Source organism: Myiozetetes cayanensis, unplaced genomic scaffold (assembly GCF_022539395.1).
Source record: "Myiozetetes cayanensis isolate MyiCay16 unplaced genomic scaffold, myiCay2020 scf2-11, whole genome shotgun sequence".
NCBI classification, from domain to species: Eukaryota; Metazoa; Chordata; class Aves; order Passeriformes; family Tyrannidae; genus Myiozetetes; species Myiozetetes cayanensis.
In genome coordinates this window covers 69,360,973-69,384,790 of record NW_026087411.1, presented here as the reverse complement: position 1 = coordinate 69,384,790, position 23,818 = coordinate 69,360,973, and the positions used below count along the sequence as shown (strand labels likewise).

The 23,818-nt window shown below is 41.3% G+C and overlaps 1 long non-coding RNA gene across 2 annotated transcripts; it reads left to right on the top strand.

The window, feature by feature from the left end:
• Positions 1-1,580: 1,580 nt before the first annotated feature.
• LOC126640600 (uncharacterized) lies at positions 1,581-22,360 on the top strand. Of its 2 annotated transcripts, none has more exons than XR_007629097.1 (3): positions 1,581-1,825; positions 21,514-21,625; positions 21,942-22,360. It is a non-coding gene; the product is annotated as an uncharacterized LOC126640600 (long non-coding RNA). The 2 variants fall into 2 exon arrangements; XR_007629096.1 differs by lacking the exon at positions 1,581-1,825 and adding an exon at positions 18,673-18,787.
• The last annotated feature ends 1,458 nt before the right edge of the window (positions 22,361-23,818 follow it).

The window sequence follows — 23,818 nt, the reverse complement described above, 5'->3', positions numbered from 1 at the left end:
GAAAATGGAAAACTGCTTTTTAAAAAACCTTGTCCCCGAAAACCACAAGAAAGGAAGTGAAAGAGCAAGATGACACAGTGAGGGTGAAAACCGTGTATGAAGGCACTGGAAAGCACTGTTGTCATGCAGTGGAGGAAGAAATGCTCAGTGGGCCTGTCCATACAATCCAAGGCATTTTAGATTGACAAGTCTGAATCCATCACAGAAAATCTATGTATGTGTAAAGAGCTGGTATCAGGTTTGCTCCATTCTGGTCTCCATGTATCTGTATCCCAGTGCTATTTCCCGTCATTACCACCAGAGCGGAAGAAGCTGAGTCCATTAGTGGAGGCCTATGGTCCTTGCCTCTAACTAATTTATTGAACTTCTGAGAGAGCAGCTCTGAGACAGAGCAGGACTGGGTTGCAGGAGGGCTGGGAGTCAGGGGTGCAAATTCTCCGTGTGGAGTGAGCGACAGCTTGTGCTTCCACCATGGGGCTGGGTAGGAGAGCCCCATGGCCTCAGCATCAACCAGTCCCTCCACAGACAGAGCTCTCTTGTGGTGATGCCCGAGACTGCTTTTAGCAGTTATTGCCTCCTGGGAGGAGAGGTGAGCTCCCTGCCCCTGGCTTTGCTTACGCTGGCCTTTGAGCATGAGGGAATACCTGTAGCAGCACCTGCAACCACTCTTTCATAGCAGGCAATCTGCTAAATCTACTGTATCCAAAAACCCCACTGTTTCCCTCCTCCAAATTCCCACCCATCCCCTTCCACAGATAAGACCTCTCTACTTCCCTCTCTAAGCCCTGTGCTGGCCTTTGTGTCATACTATTAAGGGTTTGAAAGGCTGCATGATTTAAGCAATAAAATGTAACGAGGTATACAGCTTGCTAATGACTCGTCTGTTTCTAAGAGCAGAGTGTCTGCCTTGGCACTTGGCACTCAGAAGGTCTTAGAAAACTCATGATCAGATACCAAGGAGAGCGGTAGGAGGTGGAGGGAGTTTCTTGGTCTATTTGATCAATGGTGATAGACAAGTTCTTGATAATGACCTTATTTCTTGCTTTATCTGCTTGACCCCTTGGTTTCTTCCCCTCAGTTTTAGTTTTGTACTACTACAAACTTGGAAAAATTGGTGAACTATGTAAAAAGGTAGGACTACTGAGGAAGAGACTGTGTCCTGCTTGTAGGTTGAATGGGGCTAATGCAGTGAGCTGAGACAACCACTTTCTGCGTGGATTAGAAACAGGAGCAGCGGAAGGAAAAGCTGAGTTAAGGTCCAAGGTCAGTAAACGAGAGAATGTGTGAAGCACCCATGATGTGGTGATTCTAGTGCAGATATCCTGTACCAGCCATGAAAGCCCTAGTCAGACAAACTGGTCACAGAGGAGGAGTTTCCGATAAGTGAAGTTCAGCAGGGGCCCATGGAGGCTGTCAGATGGGGGAAGTCTCTCAGATGTGGGTGACCTTGCATGAAACCAGATGTGGGTCCTGGGAGAGCCCAAAGCAACAGGGGAACCTGCCTCTGTCCAGACTATTTGTGGCACAGCACTAGGCATACAGTCAGCCTCAAATGATACTGACCTTGATATTCTCTCTGAAAGTTCTGTATTTTAGAGAAGAATGGCAAGACAATTGTTTTGGCTTAGTGTGCTACTTTTTGCTAGAAAGATGCTTTATTAACAGTATAGAGATTTAGAAAAAGCTAGTATTAAGCTTGATTCTACCTTCAAAATCTTCTGGAAAGCCCAGAAATCCACATGATCCATGATGTACAGAAGAAAATTAATCAGGAGATGTCTCTACTGACACCTGAAAGAGCCAGACAAGAATTGTCTCCTCACTGGTAAGGAGAATTAAAATACCCTATCTGGGAATATGTGAGCCCAATTCTTGCATGTGAAAAGTAGCCTTGATGCATAAAGGCAGCAAAGTGTTGTCCTGTGTGAACACCTTTGGTGTCAGCTCTCCACTGGAGTTTGTAGGCAGGCTGAAGCAGGCTGATGGGAAATTACTTCTCTCTGGGTTGGAGTGTTAATATCTTAGGTAATTTAAATGTCAGACTTTTTAGTATTTTAGGTATGTTATGCTGGTACAATTACTGCATGGTTATGGGCAATTTGGGTATTTACAGACAGAAACAGTAAAAAAAGAAAAAGTGGAAACAAAAGGTAAGAAAAATGTGCCCTACTGCCACTGGCTCTGATTGCAGGCAGCAATAATTAGTGTACATAAATGTTCAATTTCATACAAAAGCCATATTCTTTACTCAATATTTGCAGAAAACTCCAATACACAATTGTGGGCCAGGTCATTATTGACAGAACTGGTCTGTAATGAAATTGCATTTTGGCTTGGCTACCAGAACAAATTTGATATTGCTGCTCAACACTGGCTTTGCAATCTGTTTCCAATGACATTTACTTTTTGTTGTAAACATTTTAGGAAAGCTGAGAAGCCCTAAGCTATAAAGCATACCCAGTGTCAAATCCCAGGGATTACTGAAGGATCAATATTTTATGACAGTGATACCCGCTGATGTGGGGTTTTATTCTGGTTTTCTGTTTTCTCCCTTTGTACCCACAGAGCTCTGGAAACACAGCATAATGCAAGAAAATTTCTCAGTTGTACAACCACAGATAGTTGAAACATTCGTTCAACAGTTGATGGAAAACTACCAAGAATCAGATACTGAGGTACAGACCCTGCATTTCTATCTAAGCAACAGCTGAATCATGTTTACATCTTTATTTCTTAAAGCTTTTTGTCAACCAGTGACCTAAAAGAGAAACACATTTCTTAAGCTTATGAGCTTAGATGCAGATTATGTTGGTTTGTAATAGCAGTGTTGGCAGCAAACTTGTGTAGTGCCCTGCTGCCTTCTGACAGGTTTGTTTCAGCTCTCAGGACTGTAATAATGTGAAGATGAGTTAGGGCTGGAGGTTTAAATGCAACCGCAATGCAGGATTGCAGGACTTTATTCACAGAATCTGTCGTGGGAACTCTTCTTCCTGAGTCATTGCTAAATCAGGGGTCAATCACAATGTTAGGAAGCAGGTTTTGTTTTTCTCAGTGAAATTTAAAGAAAATATTTATGAAAATACAACCACTCCTGCTAAAACAACACAAACCACATTTTTCTGTGAGAGAAGGGATCTTGGGGCCCAGCTACAATTCAGGCAGTTTCTGAGCTGGTGATTTAATTTCTCTACTGAAAATTCTCTTTTAGCTTCAGATGGAAAAAACCAACCATTATACAGTTGCAGCTAGAACCAATCAAAAAAAAAAAACCAGACAAATCTGTTTTCCATTAGTTCAGTGAAACTGTAGGTTGAACAAAAACTTTTACACTGAATGATTTGATTTTTGCTTCATTTTGGTATTGCAGAAGCATTTTATTTACAATAAAGTGACCATGTTTCATTTTGATGTATGCTGTATATAGCAACCCTTGTGACTCAGGCCACCCACAAGGTTTCTTATTTTGCTTTCCTAGGTCACTTTTTAAAAAAGCCATTTAGAGCAGTGTCTCACTGTCCTGGGCTGTGATATCATGACCAGAGAGTGCAGCAACTTGAAGCCCTACTCCATGTTTTATGAAAATATTCTCCAGCAGCAGCATCATTTACTTTACCAAAAAGAACAAGTATTACCATTCTCAGTGCATTGATTCTACTCTCTGAGAACAGGGGAAGGTGGTTTCTCTGGGTGGGAGGTAGTTGCTAAGTAAAAAAATAAAGCCAAGCTGTCTGGCTGGGAATTTGCTGAAGTGGAGCTGGGCTCCACAAGCACAGTCACCACGCATCTTTGTGCTTTGCTTTAGGAGCTGGCAGCCCTAAAGTGATATGGTTCTGACACGGGTTGGTGATGGTGGTGGTCTGTTGAGTGGCAGTACTTAGTGCTCTCATTTGGGACAGAGTCCCACTGTACTGACACATTGTGACAGCCTTTGAGAAGGAAGGGTAGGGTGGCTCTAGGGCTCCTGTTTCTGTGCTCAGTGCCAAAAGTCATGCCAGAATGACTGGTAAAACAAAGATAACCTGAAGGCAAAGGTAGTTCCGTGGTTCACGTTCACAGTGGAGGATACACTGGTAACTTTCTGTCTTAAACTTCTACTGATGGGCCCCTTCCTTTGCAAGGGATTTCCCCAGAGTAATTCAGTCTTGTGCATTGTCTGAGATAGAAAACAGAAGTGGGTCAGACACGCAGGTACAATGTCAATACCAGGCTTGCTGCATCGTGGCTGCGTAACCAACTCTTCTTAAGTTCTGAGCACTTGATTTCGCAGCTTCAGCTATGTTTTACAGGATAGCTGCTGTGTGTAGGTGGAATTTTGAAAAGATGTAAACTCAGCCAATAAATCAGAAATGCAATCTTGTGGAATCGTGATATCCATGTAATCTATTAGCTGACTTGGAGGCAGGGCTTCATCAAAACAAACTCCACTGCTAGAGGCATGTCAGCTTCTACAGAAACCTACACTAGGGAGAGGACTGCTTGGGTTTCAAGGATGTTGGCACAGCAGTGTTAGAGCACCTGCGCTTCGAATTTCATTCTTGGGCTCCTATTCTCATCTGTCCATGATTTCAGTTCTCCTCTGGGCTTCTTATAACTTGTTTGCCCTGTTTACTCATGCTTTTTCCATTTTGGTTTTTTTATTACCCTGTATCCTTTTCTATATGGTGCCTGGTCAGCAACATCCCTTCTTGCCTGATTTCCCTGTCCTGTCCATATGTTTGAGACGGCTGGAGTGAGAGAGAAAATGAAAAATGAGTGTGAGGTTTCAGCTGAGTGGAAAGATACAGGAGGAGTCAGCTGGATTTTCCTGAAGCCTGGGGGCAGTGGAGTCTCCACCCTCTCCCTCCACTTTGACAATCCATCACCATCAAATTCTGTGTTTGTACTCGCAGGAAGTGGCTCAGGGTCAGGAGTTACCTTATGTCACTGGGCTCTGCTTCAACTATGTAAGAGACATCCCACTCTTCAGTTCGACTTCTCGTTAGCCTAAAGCAATTAACAGAGGCCACTGCAGGTCTGAAGAGCAAGCTCAGATGCTCAGTGGAGGTGTCAGAAGCCACAAGAAAGACTCAGGCATGATCTGATGAGATGGCAGATAGTTAAAAAACTAAAAAGTGTCTAATCCTATGCATTGTTCTTTTTTCTCCAATAGAGTCTCAAGATTTGACCAACTTTTCTTTTCTTTGCTAAAAAGAAACATAGATCAGAAGAAAGGTAGTGCTGCTCTGAATAAAGATCACCAGAACTTTTAAGCAGGGCTAAAGACTTGTATTTTCCCCCAATAGTAATTTTTTCAGAAATCTCTCAGTAATGTTTATGTAAGACAAAAAATTTGACACAGGAAATTTTACCAAGAACCCAGTGAAGTTATTAGCATTTACTGCTTAGATCTGGCATGCAGAGGTGCCAGGCAACCTTGAAAGCAGATTGTTCTGTTGGCTGAGCCTACAGTCTGCAGTTGTGCCTATTTCTTATCTGAATAATGTAATACATTAAGAATGACTTTTAGCTTTCCTCCATTGTGTTAATCTGGTTGCAAGTGCTGTTTAGCAGTATGAAAATAACCAAACATTTATACCTAGCAACGACCTACCTATGCGAAATTTAAATTCTCTCATTTAAATCTGTTTAAGTTCTATTCTGCACCTTCCTATTTGTGCTAACCTGTGTACCCTTTCTGAAGGTATGTAGATTGCCCAATATCAACAAATGGAACATGTAATTGTTTTTATCATATATTAAATGGTCTGCATGTACAAGGTTATCAGCAGGCAGCATATTTGTTCTGATAAATGCATTACCTCACAGCTTACTGGATGAAGCCTGGTCACAGTTGTTCTGACTTTCTCTCTGGAGGCAGGGGACATTATGCTGCGGGAGGCCAGGCTCACTGACGTAGCAGAGCCAGGCACAGGACCTTCTTCTAAAATTGGATTTCCTAATCCTGCTCCCCGATCTTCCTGCTCCTCTGTACACATTTCCTTCTGTCAGTTCTCACACCTACTAGCGAGGAGATCTTTCTTTTCGGATGACCAGAAACAGACATTTTAAGAGTACATATGAAACTTAACACATTTCACAGAATTACAGAACCATTGAATCACAGAATGGGTAAGGTTGGAAGGAACCACAATGGGTCATCTGGTCTAACCTCCCTGCTCAAGCATTTGCCACCTTCAAATACTGGTCATGAACTTCCTACTGTTTCCAAGGAATAAATGTTTCTAAAACCAACAGAGATGCACAAAATGGATTATTCCATATCATCAATGGATTATTTTCAACAAACCATTCAGTTAGGAAAATATTCTTCCTACAATTAATTAGGTATCACACAACATATTCAGAGCTCTGGATCATTTACTCCTAGGCTATGGTGATTGCTCATCCCTAGCTTTGCTCATTCACTTTTTCTGCTCTGATAGACTGTGGGGCTGTGCCATAGGATAATTATGGAAATAACAGCTCTTAGAGCCAAGCTCACTGATTTAGAGAAAGAAAACCTTCAGAGAGAAGATTAGAAAAGAAGGACGGGATAACTATGAATCACTAGTGCAGAACCTATTTGTGACTTGTGTCCATTTAAAAGTAGGTCCAGAATATGAGGGGATACTCGATCAGCCTTTTTGTGCTGCTTTATAATTCACCACAAGTGTAGCACTCAAAGGAATAAATTGCTGCAGTGTGCCAGGTGGATGAATGGGTGAATCATTTGTCTCCTGCTGCTAGAAGAATCTTGTAAAAATGTCTGGTGGAAAAATAGTGTGCCTTCTCTGAGAGAGGAGGCGTATTCTCGATGGAACAGGTACCACATCAGAGAGAGTGATGGAAGCTCTTTTTAGTTACAGTGGAGAGAACATTTTGGATATAATACCTCAGCTTGTAATATTCTGCATTATTTTTCTTGTAAACTTTATGTCCATTGTATAATTGTATTGCTCACTCTAACAATGCCTTTGTTTTCAAGCAGTCCACTGATTTCTTTGGGGCTACATATGTCATTACTTTACAAGAATAAGTCATCCCAATCTAGTCTGTAAAAACTCACCTGACTGTGACCTTAGAGGAACTACCTGCATCAGATCCCCTGCATTTTGATCTGATGGTCCAAGGGCCCATTAATGCCAACAGTGACTTGTGGAATGTTGTGATTTCTTTTGCAGTCCTGAGGGTGAGTCCAGTTTTCACCAGAGAGCCTACTTTTCCATCATGGTGCTGCTGCTTCCATTAAATACACACATCCCAGAATTTCCAATAGGTTGCCTGCAAATGATACAATTGAATTTCCATTTCTTGTAATGCCTGAATGCAAGAGGAATATTGCTCTGTCTCCCTGATACATTGATGCTAGAAAAACCATTATGAAGAAAGACCATCTGGTTGTAGTTGAGAGACTTTTGAAATCTTCTGAATGTTGTTTTCCCATATGTGCAGACTTCATCTTTTATGGGTTCTGTTTGTAATTGCAGGGAAAGTTGGATGTCTATCATCTTAGCACTGAGCAACTAGTGTTTGAAATCATCAGTGAAGTGAGAAGGGAAGGAGTTGACAACATGATTTATAAGAAGAAAAAGGTCGGCTCCACTAAAAATAATGGTGACTTGAAAGAACATTTGTCTAAAGTAAAGACATACATAAGTATGTCAGTAGACAAAGTGTGTCAGTAGACAAAGACAAGGATAATATCCTGGTTGAGCTTGCTGAAGATAGCTTACGTTATTTCACTCTGTCTGGGACAGTGGTTGGATGAAGAGCATGGAGGTGATCCATTACCAGACTCCGTTAATGACTACTCATTTGTCAGGCTGCCACAGTGTTAACGCTCCAAGTGCAGAAATGTTGGGCCAAACCCAGCCTGTAGATCCTGAATAACTACATGTATTTGAACTGAATTTGGTTCTACACTTAGCAACTCTAGTTTCAGACAGTTCTGAATGAAACCAACACCTTGCTTTCTACACAGATGAGCATCAGAGAGGTTGAACTTGGATTTGAGGAAGTATACACATGAAGATTCAATCATACATTAGCATTTTCATCTATTGCCATCGTCCCTGTTCTGGGCAGGGGAAAAAGACTGTGATGTTTCAGTGACCTTGACAAAAGTGTTGATGAGAGTTTTATCTTCTTCTTGTGCTACCTGGTCACATAAAATAATGGGGGAAGAATCCTTTTTTCCACTTGGGGTTATTCAGAAAAAAAAAAAAATTCAGCTTTATGTTTTGAAAAATTAACCCCCAAACTGATCTTCTGGGAGTTATAAAATAAAGCCTAGAAAGTAATTTCCAGGCTGTACTTCCAAATCAATCCCTTCCTTCTGAGCAAAGTTCAACTGGTACTGAAATTATGTTATTCAGTCAGTGAATACAAATGAGATCAAATGGATAATGGCTAAATATTTCTGTCTAAAGCAAATATGTCTGCAGATCTCTAAAGCAGAGAAGTTTGTGAAGCAGGATATAACTGCAATGCCAACAGAGTGACAAGGGCTTTCAGCACTCCCAAAGAACTGGGAGATAGGGACACCCAGAAGCAAATGAGGAACCAGTGGAAATGGAAGAGGTGTAGGTGTGGGAAGACTGCAGGGAGACTTCCATGTCTCCACTTGAAAGGGACACTGCACATGAAGAGTGGGGAGCTCATGTACAGTTAAAGAGCTGTGTTTGAGCAGAGCCATGGGAAGTTGGTGGGCTGGTGCACATCACAGTCATGGGTGGTTATAGGGTGTTTAAGAAGGATCAGTGGGGAAGATGAGGAGTGAGGATTGCCTTCTGTGTAAGGGGTTCTTTCCCTGCACAGAGCTGGTGTGTGAATGTGATGTACTGCTGCAAGCCTGTGAGTCAAGGTCAGAGGAAGGAGGAATGTTAGTGAAGATTAATGACTGTGGTGGGGAATCTGTGACAGACTGCCTGGTCAAGAGAATAAATTGGATGGATCTGTCTATAGAGGGATAAGAAAAATGTTTTTGATTTGATATCTTGGTGTTCATCTGGAAATCTACTGGAAGGGGAAAACAGCATTGTGAAAGCCTAGGAGGTTCCTAGACAGCATTAGAGATAATATCTCAAAAGCAAATGCTAGAGGAGCCAACTGTGGTCAATCCCTACTTCTGCTGCTAACAAACAGGGAAAACCGGGGAGTGAGTGTCATCTGAGGCTGCAGTGAGAATAGGCAAAATCCATGAGAAACTGCCAAGATAGAAAAAGTGCAGATGGAAGATGGTTGATTTTTAAATAATCTGAAGGGATTTCATAACCAACTACCCTGTTATGCAAGAAGACCAGGGAGTTTAGTAGAAATTTGGTCTTCTTTCCTTAGCAAGGAGCTTCTTGAGGGACTAAAATACAAAAAGAAAGATTGCAAGCAGAAACATGGACAGAGGTAGAGTATCAGAGTTCAGACTTGTAGTAATGAAATTAGGAAGGCCAAAGCCCAGCTGCAGATAAAATTAATATGGGGTAAAAAGGCTCAGAAGGTAAGTTGACACTGAATGGTAGAGCTTCTCTGCACAGATACTTCTGACAGGAGGGTCAGGACCTCCAGCGGTTCTCTGTAAGCTCTGTAACAGTTCTCAGGAGGAACTCACAGAATCATAGAATGTTAAGGGGTTGGAATGGACCTTGAAGATCATCTAGTCCCAACCCCTCCTGCCACAGACAGGGACACTTCCCACTAGACCAGGTTGCTCAAGGCCTTATCCAACCTGGATTTGAACACTACCAGGGTTGGGACATCCATAACCTCCCTAGGCAAGTCTGATATTTTGAGCAGAGAAGAAAACCTGATGACAACACTTTCCGTGAATCCATTAATTTTGGTTTTATTAAGGACATTGTAATTAAGGTGAATCAAGTATATGAATATGGTATGAACCATAATCCCCCTGTGGCGTAATAGTGTTCACCACCATTTATAGAGCTCCATTTTGGAGGGTTTCACTGCTTGCTTTTTTGGACTAAATTTCTTCAATTTTTTTCCTGTTCACATTTCCTGTTTCTGCAGAGACACAGTGACAGAAAGTTATTGGCAATGGCTGCACTGTTTCAAACTGCGAAGTTTGAGCATTTAAAAGTTAAAACAAAATACAAATAGTTGCATGCTTTTACAATTGTATTTACTTCCAAACCGCATTTCTTCTTGGGGAAATTAATCCTTTTGGGTCTACTCTTACCAGTGTCTTCTTTAGCAGGAACAGCTGCAGCTCTTACAGGATGAAAATATCAGGCTTAGCAAGCTGGTAGGTAAGCTAAAGGCTCTGAACTGTTAGAAGCAAACCACTCAGTAGGCACAGCTCTCTGCTAAGCTTAGAGATGCTGAGAAGATGATATTTCCTTATAATTTCATCTGTTACTAGTGAATAATTTTCACCAAAACTGGTGGTCACATTGGAGAGGCTCATGGAATAATAGTGAGCCTAGAGATGCTCTTGGTAACTGCACATTTTAAGAAAAAATTGTAAATATTTTTCCCCAATACATTACGGATATAGTGGTAATCTTCAAGTGGAAAGAAAGTGAAAAAAATTCCTGATGCTTGCTTGAAGAAAGAGTTTAGTAAGTGTGAGTAGCCTATAGTATTCTAATTCTGTTGTTGACTCAGAAAATGATTTATGACATTGTATCAAAATGTGCTACTTCATAACTGACCAAAAAGTATGAAAAAATAGACAGGCAGACGTGAAGTGACAATGAACTAGATTGTCTTCTTGGGAGTGGCTGACTTTGTTTTCTTTTTTAAAATTGGTATCTGATTAAATAAAGCAGAACACAGCATGAGGTTTATAAATTTAATTAGAAAAATATAAGATGAAGGCCCAAAGTAACTAAATTGAAGTGAAGATGGATGGAAAGAAAAGTGCCTCACTGCTTTAAATGAGTCTGATTAGGATGGAACAAACAGATTATTGATTGTTATAGAGGTTAATTAGCTGCACATGTCAAGAAAAGGCAAGGCAGAATGGAGCTTATTTGGTAACTCAAAAAAGGGTGAAAACAAAATGAGTTTTGTGTGCTTCTTAATTTTAAACTTTAGTAAAACTGGATGTGCTGTATCAAGGAGATGCTAAATCATCAGAATATTTTATTAAACAGCTCAGTCAAAAATGGATTGAATTATTGCAAATTTGTGGATTTAAATAAGAAATAAGAGCTATCTTCGTGGGATCTAAAAGAAAAGCCTGAAACTGAGAAAAATAAATGGGAGAATTTGGCTTTTTTAAAATTAGAAAGTAACTCATCTTGTTCTGACAGAGCTTTCTTGTGTTTGACTTTGGAATGATCCCAAAGATCTAAGAACTTGTATTTCACTGTCCCCCACTCTAAGTGCAGAGGATCCTGGACCTTGCTCTTTTCAATTCAAACAGCTGGAAAATGAGAAAGGGTTGCTGAATCTGTACGTGACATAGTAAGATGTATATACACAATCACAGAATCACAGAATCAACCAGGTTGGAAAAGACCTCAGAGATCATCAAGTTCAACCCTTGATCCAACACCACCCTGTCAACTAGACCATGGCACTAAGTGCCACATCCAGTCTCTTCTTAAATACCTCTAGAAACAGTGAATCCACCACCTCCTTGGGCAGCCCATTCCAATGTGTGATCACCCTCTGTAAAGAATTTCTTTTTAATGTCTAGCCTAAAGCTTCCCTGGCACAGTTTAGGACTGTGCCCTCTTGTTCTACTGCTGGTTGCAATAGAAGTGAAGAGACCAACCCCACCTCACTCCAGTTCTAGAGAGCAATAGTTCTAGAGAGCAATAAGGTCTCCCCTGAGTCTTCTCTTCTCCAGGCTAAACAACCCCAGCTCCCTCAGCCTCTCCTGATAGGGCCTGTGCTCCAGTCCCTTCCTACAGATTTATGTTTGTGTTTAAAGCAAAGAGACTTTGCCCAGAAGGAAAACAAGCTTCATCGCACACATTTTTATGTTTTGTGTTCTGCACTGCTCTGAGTGAATTGCTGACATATGAATATAATTACAGATGTGCAGTTGTACCCCTATGAAAGATTATTCTACGTTTTCTACTTTAAAGGACCATTCTTGTCCATCCTCTTCCCGACTTTGCTTTAGAAAAGATCCAGCTTTTGTTAGAAGATAGAAACCATTCAATCCCACTTTAGTCAAAATCTGTGAGAGATTTACTTTTCAAGAAACCCACTTCTCTATAAAAGAGAGAAAAACAACTGCTCTCATCACTGTTCTTGTTATGAGCTTTCTGCTTTTAGTAAGCTATTCAAAACAAAAAACAAATGAGGGTCTGTGATGATGGCAGAACTTCGAAGGTGACTTTGTTTCAGAGGCAGCTCAAGTCTGTAAGGAAAGCTCTTGCGAAATCTGAAGCAGACATTGCCAAGCTAAAGAAAAGGCCACATAAACTGGTATCAGAATTCAACGGTTCCTGGATTCTTCTGTCCATCTCACTTGTTTTAATGAAGAATTTGACTACTGTTATTCCAGGAGAGAAACGGATTAAAAAAACCCTAACTGCATAATATAGTTACTAAAGCTGGATATGTATTTTATGGCATTGAAACCATGTGTTCATGTAAGTGTTTTCACCATCACAGGCAGAGAGAACTAGGGAAAAAAATGTAGCATCTTGGAAAAAGTCAGAGTCGCATACCAAAACGACAGTTTACAGGCATTACATTTATGTATGTCATCAGCAGTGCCAGATACATGTTTTAGTAGAGTAAAAGACACTATCAATATTTTATTCCACGGATTTTAAAAAAAACTAAGTTACAGATCCTGAGGTTATTAGTCTTCTAACCAATCATTAAATTTCAAGGAAACATTCAGATATGTTGCCATTAAATACAGAAAAAAATTCATTACATGTTTTTGGTTTTGGTTTTGTGGTTTTTTTCCATCTGAGCGTCTTCATGGATATATTACTGCCACAGCAAACTGCTTTTCACTTCTATGTATGGCTGCCCATGCTGAAATGGCCCATTCCTCAAAGTCAGACTGAAAAGCATGCCCTTCACTTAAAATATATTTAACATCAGGCAACATGATTATATGGAAAATAAGTCTAATCAAACCAACCTCATTTCATTCTGCTGATAAGATTACAAGTTAGATACATAAACATAATGCTAGATGTGTAATATATATTTGGAAGGGTCCTGTGGGTTAGCAGCACATAACTTTTGTATTTTTAAATTTTATTATTATACAATACCAATAAAAATGCTAAATGGATTGAGAGCTAGACTTTTTGACAAATGAAAATGCATCATTTTCATTAACTTGATTTCCGATGGATTCCTACAGGGGTTGGTAGCAGAACTATCACTATTCAACATTTTTGTAAGTAGATTGGAAATAAATATAGAATTATAGATTATAAAAATAACCAATTACATATTTGGGGAGCAATGTTAGTGAATTTGATAAGGGACATTTTGTGGATAACTCTATGGGCAGAGCAGGAGTACAGAATCACACAGAAAACTTGGTTATCCCTCTGAGAAGTATTTCAGTGCCTGATTAGATATAGAACAAATGGAAGCTGGGCTTGCACAGCACAGGGCAACTGCACCCCTGGACAGGACAGGGATCGTGTCAGATGACTGGCCGTGTAGTGTGGTGCTGGAAAGGATGGATGCTGCAATCTCTTAGTTTATAAAAAGGCAAATAGTGCACAGGTATTATAAATTAGTTGGTAGCTTTGTGTACAACACAGAAACGCAGCTGCTGGTTCCAGAGTGTACCACTTGAAACAGATGAAGAAAAATATGAGAGAATGCAGTGAAGAGTTCCAAAAATTGTTTGAGGGCTGCAGGAAATGCTTTCTAACAGAGGGCTCAGTCTGTTTAGGCCACCTGAAAGAAGAGTGACATGATTACAGTCTACAGGTAATTCTGTTGGGAGAGAAGATCCAACATTTAAAGGTTCTCAGGGGAAGCTATAACAAGAGGCGATGCCTCAAAGTTGAGGCCAGAGAAACTGAAAATGAGGAATTAGAAACAATGTTTTCAAAATGTGATTAATGGTGGAAATGACAATATGACTGAGTATCATCAAGACTGGATACCTCCCTGGAAAACAGGGTTTAGCCAAACCTACTTGCTCATTCCAGTACAAGGGTAGTAAACATGATATTTAAAAACATGTCCGATGGCTCGATTGTTCCATTTTGAGCTTATCAATCTATGAAACTCCAACCTTAGTAAGGCTTAGAGAGCTCATCAGTGAAAAATGTTTGGGCTGTGACTGCTTTTAGCTCTTTGTGTTCAGATTTTTCAGAAGAGTGGAGTTGCCCTTGGTAATAGATGGGTTTTCTTCCTTGACAAGTTGTCAATTTACTTCCAGAAGACCCACTGGAACTGCCATCTTTCTGGCAGCAGTTTTTGTTGTTGTTTTTGTTTTCTTTTGGTTTCTGACATCAACTTCTGGTTGTTTCTTTTCTTCCTAATTTCTTTCTCACCATTGTGATGATGCTTTTTACCAATAGCAAAGTCCATCCCACAACCCTTGGCTGCACAAAAGGGCTTAATCTGATCTGGGTGGCATTTGATGTGGTACAGATTCCAGTATGTAGCCATACTGTCTGTCTGTCTCTAGAAACCATGTACAAACAACATTTGAAAAAGTTGTGCCCATATCTCCCCTCTTCCCTTCTTTATACGTTGTTTCAAAAACAACATTCACGTGCAGAACAAAGGCTGGTTGCAGAAAGCAGATTACAGCAGCGTGAAGAAATTGGAAGCAACTGCCTTCTTGTTTATTTGCAACTGAACGAGCTGTACATGTGCATGTTGCTTTGATACTTCTCTCTCTAATGAGCAATGGTATGAACACAGCATTCTGTTTCTACTCATCCTACCCTTCCATTGTGCTCCCTGTTCCCACAACCACGATTTTAGTTTGGGTTTAGGTCTGACTAGGGTCCTTTCATTAGATATTAGGACAATTCAGATTTGTTTGCCAACATTTTGTTATCTTCAGTACCAAGCCATGTGCAACTGGGTCTCTCCTCATTCAGTGCAGCTGAGCATGACAGCTGAGGACCGGTCATCAGGGTTTAAAAGGAAATCTAAAAAGGTGTGTATAGAAACTGGGGAGAATGCAACTGAACTCTGAAGATTTTATAATTGTATGTTGTAGAAAAAAATGCTGTTGGAAGTAGTACAGAGGAACATACAAGACAAGACCTTCCAAGACACAAGTAGTCTGTGTAATGAAAGCTAAAAACATGGAGAAGATGCTCCCAGATGGAAGACAAAGAGCAGAGAGTAAAATGCCTAACCAGGGAAGCTGAAGAACCTCCTAAAACATACTATCTTCAGTGAAGAGGGGTCACGTAAAAAAAGCAGCAGGTAAACTCTTATCACAGAATTGAAATATAGAAGTATAAGCATTTCTGGAGAGAGGTCTCAACATTTAACACTGCCTGACCATCTCAGAGTATGCCTTCAAGTGCCTGAACTTCAGAGCTTCACTGTAGCCATGTGAGTGCTATGGGTGAATGTCTTGCAGCAGGAACTTCAGCACTCTGCTGGGCCCTGCCTGCTGGGGGCTTTAGGGTCATGGTCCACTTGTTGGTGGCATCTTGTGTTTCTGATACTTCTCAGGGCCTTCCTGAGCCCATTTCAGTACCTTTGCTCTAGAAAGTAAGGACTATTCTATTCTCCATATTTTACAGGTAAACTGCCTAAGAATTTGTGTAAAGGTGCTGGTGCAGAGGGAGTGGGTGTATGATGTCAGATGGAACATGCTAGCAGCTCTGGGGGGATTGGGGGGTGTGGCAGCTAGAGCAGGAACTGGCCGGGTTTGGTGGCTCTGGAGGATCTACATGTCTCCTAGCTGTGTGCCCCAGGCCTCTGCCATAACCATCACTCTTGCCACCAGACTAAACAAGGAGCTTTGGAGCCTCACTTGGGCTCTGCCTCCGTGCTGTGGTCATGTTCCTGGGGCTGTAGTGCTTGTCATTTTCCTGGCTCTCCCTGTGACATTTTCCAGGCTTTGGCACCAGTGCTGCAGAGCTGACAAACTGCTGTCCTTTTGCTTTATCTATTCTGCACTGGACATAAACCCTCTGCCCTTACCTCTGTGTCACATTGTTTCAGATACATTACAACATTGTTCCCCAAATTCTGGACTGTATTGGGAAGGGAACTGCTTCAATCCAGTCTGGCCACAGAAATGGTATTAGCTTTCACAAAACTGATGCCATTGTACTGAACTGATGTACTGAGTTTAAATCTTTTATTGCATTGCTAATCATTGATGTAGTCTAACTGGAATCAGATCCACTCTTAAAGGATATAAAAGGAGCTGGGGAGCTTTAACTACTTCAATTTTAGAACTGATTTGGCCAAGTAAATACAATCTCTGTTTAGCACAGCTGGTGGAGTGGGCCCTTGGCTGTGAAATGTGCAGTGCTTCTTTTGTAGTACAGCCTGCAGAAAAAACATACTGTTTAGAAACCACTTGATTGAACTTTAACTAGATTAATCCATCTACTGACAACTTTGCTGCCTCTTACCCTTGCTTTCTTGGTCTATAGAAAAAAGAGGTTTGTAAATGTAACTGAATGCCTCTCCTCTAAACCAAGCAAAGTATACTCTGTCTTCAATCTTCTCAAGCATCAAGGTGAAAAAGCATGAGCTGTTTGTTTTGCCCGAGCCAGGATGACAAATGCCATTCTGCTGGGAATAATTTCTCAGGCTGTTGGTATGTTTTCTAAACAAAATCTTATGAGAGACTTTTACACAGCCATAGCAGTTGGTGCAGACACGAGGCCACTGATTTCATTGGTGGCTCTGAACTGTTTTGCTGTGTTTAGAAAATAACCCTTCAAGAGATCAGGGGTGTCAACACCTGTATCAGCCTTCACGAAAGCAGAAAGGAAAATAGTTACTACCACACAAAAGCCCCAGCTGCAGCTAGCACCTACATGGTCATTAACACTAACAAACTTTAAATATAAATTTAATTAGCAAATTATGGAGTCTGTGTGTGAGAGGTAAAGGAAGAGTTGCTGGCTTTTTCACATAAATCTGCCTTGAAAATGAATGCAGGACCTTGTATAATTAGGGCTACACACAGAGAACACTCAGAAAAGGTCTTTGTATTATCTTCCTCCAGCAATGCCTGAAATGCAGATTCCTATTAAACAATAATGAGAATGTCAATTTGCACTATTCATGTTGTATTTTGCATTCAGAGGGATTATGGGTATAGATCATCTTAGGTGCAATCACACAGCACCTACAGGATGGACATGGGATGAGACCCAGCCAGTACATGTTTAGGAAGGGCAGGTCCTGTCTGACCAACCTGATCTCCTTTTATGATCAGGTGACCCGCCTGGTGGATGAGGGGAAGGCTGTGGATGTGGTCTATCTGGACTTCAGCAAAGCCTTTGACACTGTCTCCCATAATATACTCTTGGAAAAGCTGGCAGCCCATGGCTTGGACAGGGGCACTCTGTGCTGGGTTAAGAACTGGCTGGATGGCCGGGCCCAGAGAGTGCTGGTGAACGGGGCTGCATCCAGCTGGGGGCCGGTCACCAGTGGTGTTCCCCAGGGATCAGTGCTGGGCCCAGTCCTGTTTAACATCTTTATTGATGATCTGGATGAGGGGATTGAGTCGTACCATTAGAAAATTTGCAGATGACACTAAGTTAAGGGGGAGTGTTGATCTGCTGGAAGGCAGGAGGGCTCTGCAGAGGGACCTGGATAGACTGGAGAGTTGAGCTGATTCCAACGGGATAAGGTTCAACAACGTCAAGTGCTGGGTCCTGCACTTTGGCCACAACAACCCCATGCAGCGCTACAGGCTGGGCACAGAGTGGCTGGAGAGCAGCTAGGCAGAAAAGGAGCTGGGAGTTTGGATCAACAGAAGTTGAACATGAGCCAGCAGTGTGCCCAGGTGGCCAAGAAGGCCGATGGCATCCTGGCCTGTATCAGGAACAGTGTGGCCAGCAGGACCAGGGAAGGGATTCTTCCCCTGTACTCAGCGCTGGTGAGGCCACACCTGGAGTGCTGTGTCCAGTTCTGGGTCCCTCAGTTCAGGAAGGATATTGAGGTGCTGGAGCGGGTCCGGAGAAGAGCAACCAGGCTGATGAAGGGACTTGAGCACAAGTCCTATGAGGAGAGGCTGAGGGAGCTGGGGTTGTTTAGCCTGGAGAAGAGGAGGCTCAGGGGAGACCTCATCACTCTCTACAACTCCCTGACAGGAGGTTGTAGCCAGGTGGGGGTCAATCTCTCCTCCCAGGCAGCTATCAGTAAGACAAGAGGGCATGGTCTCAAGCTCTGCCAGGGGAGACTTAGGTTGAATATTAGGAAGAAATTCTTTACAGAGAGGGTAATCAGGCGTTGGAATGGGCTGCCCAGGGAGGTGGTGGATTCTTCGTCCCTGGAGGTATTTAAGAAGAGACTGGACGTGGCACTTAGTGCCATGGTCTAGTAACTATGGTGGTAGTGGATCAAGGGTTGCACTTGATGATCTCAGAGGTCCTTCCCAACCCAGCTGATTCTATGATTCCATGTTTAGCAAAGCTGTAATTATGGATTATTTCAACCAGAAAGAATGGATGGCCTCTCATTCACATGAGTGCACAGGACAACAATATCTTTCCTTTAAATCTAGGCCCCTGCTTTGAGGCAGAGCTGTTGGAAGATGAATTTTTGTCCCTGCCATTAATCCTTTTACCATTTTTCAGACAGGAAGCCGGTTAACCCAAGAGTGCAGTTTAAAATGGGAGGCAGATTGACGAACTGCAATGTCAAGTTTATGACCTGGAAGCTGCAGTTACCCAGAGGAATGTGACTGCAGGTAAAGACAGGTTGTGAGCTATGAGTCTATGTCTCTGAATCCCTCCTTAATCTCTGAAGCAATAGGGAACTTAAGCAAAATATAAAAGAGAAGACCTCATCTGTAATGGAAACATTTAGGTAGAAGACAAGGACCTTAAACAACCTTCAGGAAAAGTCAGAAAACTCAAAAGCCATATATATATATGCCTTCTTACACCACAATGCTGAAGTAGCACAACACAGCGACTCTCCAGTTAACAGCTTTAAACTGTAACTTGTCCTATCTTTTGCTTTGTAGGGACACCACAGAAAATAACAGGAAAGTTGCATTTAGGTGAAGGGGCAACTGGGAAACAAAGGATCCCAAGTAGTAGGAAAACAGGCTTCAGGAGTGGTTCTCTCCTTGGAATAGCTAAATTGGAAATCATGTGGGGCTGTCGAACAAGACTTTACCCTTTTAATTCAATTAGATATATGCCTATGATTGCAGGTGCTTTTAGAGGTTATCAAGACAGCAGTGAGAGCTTTCTAATCCTTGACTGAATTAACCTGGAACTTAAAACTTTAACAAAAATCTTTCTTCTCAGCTGATTGTTAGGTAACTTTTAAATGTAATGCTTATGTAATTCATGCAGTTTTAAAAGCTTCATTAGGGATTTCTACTTCTAACTGTCTGAAGTTGCTGCTTTTCTCTTTGTTATTAAAATCCTACTTTCAGTCTAACAAACACATGCAGCAAAATTGATGGGCAATACCTAAATTCCTAGTAACTTAACAGGAAAAAACCCCAATGATCTTTCAAGCTTTATTTCCATTCTGTGAAGAATATGAAGAACTGCAAATTTAATTATAGGTTCCTTCTGCAGGAAAATTTTAGTTGTTCCTGCCACAGGAAACAGAGAAATGCTCATTAGCATGCTGCTGAAGACAAGATACAAAGCCAATGTGGAAAAATAAAGAAGTGGGAGATATCTTTAATTAATGCACGAATATACTTGGTTTCTCTGGCTTTAAGCCAATCGAGTTCAGGGAAAAAGTTGGTGCAAAACTTGTAAGTCACATTGATGCTACTGAGCACAAGAAGAGCAGCTGTGACAGAAAGGAGATGATTTTTTTTTCCCAGCAGTGAGTTACTAGTGTTAAAGATGATGCAGAGATGGAAAATCTGGCTGAGGAGCTTGGATTTCTCTATGCTCAACATAGGAGCTCCATCAAACTATAGACACCTAGCCTGAAACGTGTTAAAACTCTGCAGTGTATTGTAGCTACCTTTTCACTTGTGTTATTTTAATTCCTATGTCTGTACTATTTAATGAATGTTGTGAAGTTTGCTTCTGTTTTTCCTTTCAAAACGGCAGAAGACTGCAGAGCTGTTGTAGTACAAGTAGTGTAAGAAGTTGTTTTCCAGATAACAAGTCAATATTAAAGAGGTAAATTAATTTTTTAAAAGCATTAATACTAGTACTTCTGATAAGGCAATCCAGACTTGCATCATGTAAAGATTTGTCCTTTCTGTTAAACTGAGTTGCATTATGCCACTGGCCTGACTTCAGGCCTATAGCATTTGGTCAGACCTATCTGTATAGGGATGGCAACTCTTACTTGCAGGAGCTGTGTTTTGACTGTAAAGGGGAAGGTGTTTTTGAAACAGGTTGTGTGAACTTCAGGAATTACCCAGGTAGACTAAACTTTCAGCCAGTTTGTAAGAATAATCTGTAGATCAGCAGCCTGAGCCTCTAGGTGTTTTCTCCATTCCTTCTCCATTTTCACATTTTCTTCCCTCTCCAATGCACTCAGGTCATGGCGTGTCTCAGTAATGTAAAACTTTCTACAAAAAGTTTCTACACTTCTTTCTGGGGTCATGTGATCTTTGTTCAGGCAATCCTCTCAAGCCCCTGCTTCAGGACACATCTGATGCATCTGCCCAAACAGGGTAGTTGCACGCTCTGGGCAGCTGCCAGCTGCTCTCCTGCTGCTTCAGCAGAAGGCCAGAGTCCCTTGGACATGCACCCTGAAATAATGCCAGAAACAGCTAACCACAGCTAACATCTTGGATTATATCTGTCTCAATTAACAAATTAGGTGCAGGATTACAGCTACACAGTAAAAATACCCTCACCTTTTTAGCTAAAGTTAGTGAGAAAGATTAGCATAGGGTTAAGAATTGGTACAGTCACACCACACTGTACAGATACTAATCAGGGCTAAATCACATCAAGGCTGATAGCAAGCCAATCCTTTGAGTCAGTGGGGATTTTTTTTTTTAGGGGTTGAAGGGTCGGCATTAAGTGGCTGCAACTCTGCTTTTTAGAAACCTATGAAATTGAAGACTAGAATTCACTAGGGAATTCAGGGTACAGATCATTAACACCCATCCACACCTTTTAATCTTGGCTTTCAACAGGGCCAGAAAATACACAGTTGTCGGGCAGATAGTCACATATCATAAAGTAGACTTTGAACAGCAGGAATCTTCTGCTTCACTGAGATGTCTCCTGCTGCAGGAATAAATGCCAATATACTCATTACTATGAATTGAAAAGGCATGGAGAGAACTGCAAAAATTGGAGATAATGGCAATTTTTGTGAGTAGTTGCAACTATCTGCAAATAGTTTTGTTATATTTTCTGTCAAGATCATCCATTAACTGCTTTTTGCAGACTAAACAAAGCACTATTCAACTGCTGCTATGCTGAGTCTTCACAACTGGAGGTTCATTCTTTTTTTTTTCCTTTCACCCTAAAGCTGTGCAGCTCAGGTCTTTCAACAAGCTTTAGGCATTACCAGGAAACATCCTTTCAATTTTGACACAAGAAGCAGCAATGTCACAGGAGGAAACACTCTAAGACCAAAGACAGTAAGTAATGATGGCATTGGTAATCACTTGATATGGTTGGAGATTGAGCAAATTTTTTGCTAGTTTGCAAGCTGTGATTGAGACCTGCCCAGGTAGGTCTCATGTGGACATTAAGTCAAATCCCTTTGAAGACTGATCTTTCAGAGTAAGGTGACAGGATGTATTGCTAGTTAACAGGGTGGAAAATAGTTCTAAAATTTGACTGAGAAAAGGGAGTAAGAGGGAGGTATTTAGTTAACAGTGGTCTAGGAAGTAATTTTTTTTGAGTACCATGCCTTGGTTGCTGACACTTTTTATACATTACTTATGTTTTCAGGTGCCTAGCAGATGAAAGGAGAGAATGGCTATTACTACACCTAAATGAAAAGACTCTTCCTAATGTCTTCACACAGCTACAGCAACAAAGGCTGATCCAGAAGTAAACCCAAATGCATTTTTAATCTGTCCAGGTCACTTTAGAAAATGCCACTGAACAGGCAACCTGTGATTGAAGTAAGAGAAGAATAATGTATATGCAAATTAAAGACAGGCAGAAATAGTGTCCTGCATATATACTTCAATGTAATTTAATCTGCTAATCCATTTTTGGTACTGGGTGATTCAGATCCTCCTCCTCCTGAGCAAGAGCAGCACTGCATGTCCTCCTTTCACAGACAATGCAGCACAGGAGAGAAAGGCAAGGACATCGGTGAAAACTAAAAAGCTTCCTTTGATTGTGGTAACCGTGGAACATGATGGTGCAAAACACAGCTAAGTGCATAGGGCAAAAATATTGGTGTCTGGTATTTTATTTGGTTTTGTTTTAGACTGCTTTCATGTTGGAACCCTTGCCCACCACATCCTGCCCAATGCAGTGTTCTCACCCCCCGAGGCTGCAGCCTGTACATTACACCTTTTCTGACTGTTCAAAGATGACTCATCAAAAGCGTTGTCTTGACCTTCCCCGGCACCCTCTCTGCCCTCACCCCAGAATGGGGAAGAAGTGCAACTCCTTCCCCAATGCTACACTATCTAGAAGAAAATAGAGAAAACATGTAAGTTTATCTGCATTTATCTTGCATGGCAAAAAAAGTTTGTTTCTATAGCCTAGCCAATAAGGGACTCAGAAGTGTCTTTCAGGGATGTGTCAAATTGTATTGCAGCTATGGATCAGTTAGAATACACCTATGTGCCTTTTGGCATCATCCATGTCCCTGGATGCTTGTCAACATGAACAATCAAACACTTCAGCACTACTTCTATTTCTATAACTAAGACTTAAATTCAGGTAAACCTTAACAGCATTGCATTGATTAAACATGAATTATGTAGAGATGCAGGATTCCTAGCATAATGCTGACATCCTTGAGCATTACAGAAACAAGCTTTATTTCATTCCAGCTTGCTGCTATATCCGGACAAGTCACAGTACACACAGAATGCTGTTATTTGGCTATTGAATAACATAGTATGCCATAAATGAAGGACAAAGTGAGTGATAACAATCAAATGTGATTTTAGCACATTCCAGGAACCAGATGACAATTTGGAAGTAGAGTGATAGCATCAGTATGAAGCACTCGTGCCATTGCAGTAGCAAAAAGGAAACGGCTGTCTCCATCTAATTACAGCCTTTTGTTAAAATACTTTAAGTATTACTCAATAAAACAAAATTCATAGACTATTTTTGAACAACTATTGTATCTACAGACTAACTTCAAAGAAAAACAGTAACACAAAACCAGTACTATAGGGATAAACAATGGTGCAGAGACTTTCAGTGCTACATTGTAACAAAAACTTAATTCAGTCCTTAACTGCGTGCAGTAGCTGGATGATTTTCTGGAAGGCACAACAATTTTAAGCACATCAGAAAGCTCTTCATTTCCACACAGCCCTTCCAGAACCGGGACTAAATTTTTGCAATTTCTCATCATATGAGACATAGTTATGTCAATACACATTCACACCTCATTCACTACCCACATAAGCATCGAGGTCATGATGTGAAACTGAGGTTCCTTCCCTCAGAGCTGGTTATCATTTTAGTCAGTCAGCAACCACAGAACTGCACACTCTCTGTTCTCCTGTTCAAGCATACTGACAGTTATTCCCTAGCAATTTCCCTACCCACGTGGGTACTGAGAGAACTGGCAGATGAAGTTGCTAAGCCACTGTCCATCACATTTGAAAAGCCATGGCAGTCTGGTTTAG